We start from the raw sequence: 4486 nt of genomic DNA on the forward strand, positions 1-4486 counted from the left end.
ATTTGTAGTGTAGTCAGGTTATCCACTAGGTGGAGCCCTAGGCTTTTCGAAACAGGATACACCAACCAATGTAAGACGTCAGTGAGGTGGTGAGGTAGCTTGTTCAGGAGATTGAGTGCAGCCGTGCTGTATGTATGTTCTTTAAGCTCCAAAGTAAAGTTTATCATAAACTCTTCTATGTGGTCCTGTTCTTTTCCCTTCTCAAGTTATCCCAGCATTATTCTGCAGTTCCCGTTGAATGTCTTCCCTTTTCAGTCCTGTTATGGTCCCTTGCTCTGTGAGTCTGCGTGCATGTCTTAATCCTGCAGGTGGAGCTGATTGATCAAAAATATGCAATCTGTTAGTCACGAAAAGACTGTTTACGATTACATACATTTGGATGCTTTGATATGCACACACATTACAGCACCCAAAAAATACTTATGGTAAAAAAATGTGCTTACATATCACCAAAACAAACTTTTATTTGGCAATATCTCCCAAAATGTTTATCAAAATCCCTCACCTTTCGTTGGAGAGAAAGCAAGGGTCATTCTGAGTGTTTATCCTGAAATACGTCACTCAAGCTGCACTACCTAACCAAAAAAATAAAATCTGTGTTACGTTTTGCCCTGCTCTGCCCTACTAACGTAAATGTGGTAAAAAGCAACCGGTGTTGAAGCAAGGCATGTACAGTGAATCTACGTACTCTGGTATCGATCAACCAATGGAAATATTGTGACACTATGACATATTTTCATTGACAGCCCCCCCTCATTAACATTTGGATGAAAAAATACAGAAATACAGAAATATATATATATATACAGACATAAATTAATTTAAACATAAATAAGGAAATAAATATATACAGAAATAAATGAATCAAGCAATAAATAAATATGGAAATGAACATCCACAGAAATGAATGAATCAAGAAATAAATATGGAAATAAATGCAAATACCCATTTGTCAGATTTTGTCTATTAATTTATTTCTGTGTACATTCATTTATTTTTACATTTTCTTGCTTTTGTATTTATTTATTTATGTATTTATACATTAATTCATTTATTGCGTCATTTATTTATTTATTATTTTTAAATTTTTGGTCCTCCATATACCTGTAGTACCAGTCAATGGCAATAATCAGTTGTGGTGTTTCTCTGCAGCCAGTAGATGGCGCTGCAGTGTATTTCATTTGCCGCCTTGGTTACATTATTAGATGAAGATTGAATGTTTTTAAAATATAAAGATGTTTGTAGACTGAAGGTGAGGTAAAGTACACCATAGTGATCATACTAGTGCTGTTTCTTGTGTTTGCAAATGAAATATGTTTGCAATCATGTTGTGTCCCATGTGATATCACCGCAACATGGAACAGTTTTGTTAATGAAATCCTTGCAGGAAGCCCCCAACCTTGAGTTGAATTGGCTCCTTATTTTTAGTTATTTTTTGTTAATTGATAACCTTTTTTTATGGATTAGTCAGAATACTTTATGAACGTAATTAATATAAACTCTTCCTGTTTTTGTGTGTACTGTGTACATCCCAGGAATGCACGTGCTGTACAAATAGGAAATTCCACATTTATCTGCTGCCAAGGTGCACAGTGTGACAATTAGCAGTGAATTTCAATTGTGTGTGTGTTTGTGTGTGGTTGTATGTGTGTGTGTTTGTGTGTGTGCATGTGTGTGTGTGTGTGTCTGTGTGTGTGCGCATGTGTGTTGTGTGCGGTTGTGTGTGTGTGTGTATACGTGTGCATATTTGTGTGTGTGTGTGTGTATACGTATGTGTGTTATGTATGTGTTATACTTATGCGTGTGTGCGTGTTTATGTGTTGTGTGTGTGTGTTTGTGTGTGTCTGTGTGTTGTGCGTGTGTGTGTGTGTATACGTATGTGTGTTATATGTGTGGTGTGTGTATGTGCGTGTGTGTGTGTGTGCGCATGTGTGTTGTGTGTGTATGTGTGTGTGTGTGGTCTCTCCACAGGCTGGGTTGGTGTAATCTCACAGAGGGCTGCTGTGATGTTCTGGCCTCAGTCCTGCGCTCTCCTCACTCAGAGCTGAGAGATCTGGAGCTCAGAGACAATGAGCTGCAGGATTCAGGAATGAGAGCGCTCTCTGCTGGACTGGAGGACCCACACTGTAAAGTGCAGAGACTGGGGTGAGTACAAACACAAACCCCTTCAATCAAAAAGGGTTCCAATGTGACACAATACAGCACTAATGTTAATAATGACTAAATATAGCACTGATATTACTAATGTTTTTAATGTTAAAATAGACAAGAGTTATTTTTCTTCACAGAAATAAAGCAGCACTTTCCTGTTCTTCCTCTTGGTAGAAACACATTTTATATCTGACATCAGTTTGAAAAAACATATTTTTGAGAAGCGTCAAATTGTTTCTATTCATACATTCTTCAAAATTATGAAAATTAATTGAATCTGTTCAAATTTAGTTTAACTGGTCATTTTCTTAAATAGTCATGATTAATTCCAGAGCCCTGTTATTTTATATTGAGCTGTAGAAGGGGTTTGACACACACAGCCCTGTTAGTTTATATTAATGTGTGTAAGGTGTGTAACACACTGCTATGTGTTTGACACACACAGCCCTGTTAGTTTATATTAATGTGTGTACGGTGTGTAACACACTGCTATGTGTTTGACACACACAGCCCTGTTAGTTTATATTAATGCATGTAAGGTGTGTGTGTCCTCTCTGCAGGCTGTCAGGCTGTAGAGTCACACAGAGAGGCTGTGATTCTCTGGCTTCAGCTCTGTGTTCAAACCCCTCACACCTGAGAGAGCTGGACCTGAGATACAATCACCCGGGAGACTCAGGAGTGAGAGCGCTGTCTGCTGCTAAACTGGACACACTTACACTGCTGTAAGTACAGAGAGTTTCCACACTGCACCTCACACACACACACACACACACACACACATCTGAGAGAGCTGGACGTGAGACACAATCACCCAGGAGACTCAGGAGTGAGAGCGCTGTCTGCTGCTAAACTGGACACACTCACACTGCTGTAAGTACAGAGAGTTTCCACAATGCACCTCACACACACACACACAACACTGAGGAGCTGGACGAGACAACACCAGGGCTCAGGATGAGAGCGCTGTGCTGCTAAGGACACATCACTGCTGTAGTAAGAGAGTTTCCATAGTGCACCTCACACACACACACACAAAGGAGTTGGGGGGGGGGGGGCATGGAGGGCACTGTACAAACCAGCGTTACTCAAGAGAGTTGGGGATCTCCTGTGGAGGGTGCTGCACGGGATCACTGCAGTAAAGTTGTTGTAGTTAGGGGTTTGATCAGGGACACAGTGATGGTGGAGTTTCAGTATTACAAAGCAATGGAGAACCTGAGTGTGTTTCAGAGTGTGTGTGTTATAAGGGTGTTTTATGTTCAGTGGAGGGAGGGGAGCTGTTTTTGCACATGGAACAGGGTGAGTGAATGGAATAAGTTTCCTTTCTGACAGATTTGTGTTTTTTTCATATGATTGTGGTTTTGTGTTTTATTGTGCCTTTGTTTTTATATATGTGATGTCATTGGTGTGTTAAGAGTGGAAATAAAGGATGGTTAAAATTCAGAATTCTGTTCTGCTGTTCTTACAGTGTGGACCATGGAGGAGAGAACAGGACCAAACCAGGACCCAGGAAATGTGAGTCTGTATCGACAGAACACTTTGCATAGATACACACTCTGCTGTGTGTGTGTGTGTGTGTGTGTGTGAGAGAGAGAGAGACTTCTCTCTTACACACATAAACACACATACAGAAACACACATGTACACAAACACACATACAGAGGTACTATGACAGTCCTTTCTCTCTCACACACATAATAAGGTGAATATTAATAGTGACAATTAATCTCATTAATGTCTCTGGTGTGCAGACGGCTGTCAGCTCACACTGGATCCAAACACAGCGCACAGAACGCTGTCTCTGTCTGAGGGGAACAGGAGGGTGACACACACACTGGGGAGAGAGGAGCCATATCCTGATCATCCAGAGAGATTTGAGTTCTGGCCCCAGGTTGTGTGCAGAGAGAGTGTGTGTGAGTGCTGTTACTGGGAGGCTGAGTTCAGTGTGTCTGAGAGGGGAGAGGTTTATATAGCAGTGACAGATAAAGGAATCAGCAGGAAAGGATGGAGTTCTGACTGTATATTTGGACTGAATAAAAACTCCTGGAGTCTGCGTGCGGTGCTTGATGACTCGGTCCCTCTGATGAAACTCAGGACTCTGTGTCTGTCTGGCACAATAATAACCCAACAGACGTACCTGCCCTCACCTCCCCCTACCGCAGAGCAGGAGTGTGTGGTGATGATGATGATGATGGTGGAGGAGTGTGTGTGTACAGGGTAGGAGTGTGTGTGGACCGTCCAACCGGCACTCTGTCCTTCTACAGCGTCTCTGACTCTGACACACTGACCCTCCTGCACAGATTCCACACACACTTCACTCAACACACACCCCTCTGTG

The 4486-nt window shown here is 41.6% G+C and overlaps 1 long non-coding RNA gene across 1 annotated transcript; it reads left to right on the forward strand.

Moving 5' to 3' along the window:
* The first annotated feature begins 322 nt into the window (after positions 1-322).
* On the forward strand, positions 323-4197 carry LOC135246808 (uncharacterized). Its single transcript, XR_010327954.1, has 4 exons — positions 323-2145; positions 2712-2873; positions 3617-3663; positions 3900-4197. It is a non-coding gene; the product is annotated as an uncharacterized LOC135246808 (long non-coding RNA).
* The last annotated feature ends 289 nt before the right edge of the window (positions 4198-4486 follow it).

Source organism: Anguilla rostrata, unplaced genomic scaffold (genome assembly GCF_018555375.3).
Source record: "Anguilla rostrata isolate EN2019 unplaced genomic scaffold, ASM1855537v3 scaf0931, whole genome shotgun sequence".
NCBI classification, from domain to species: domain Eukaryota; kingdom Metazoa; phylum Chordata; class Actinopteri; order Anguilliformes; family Anguillidae; genus Anguilla; species Anguilla rostrata.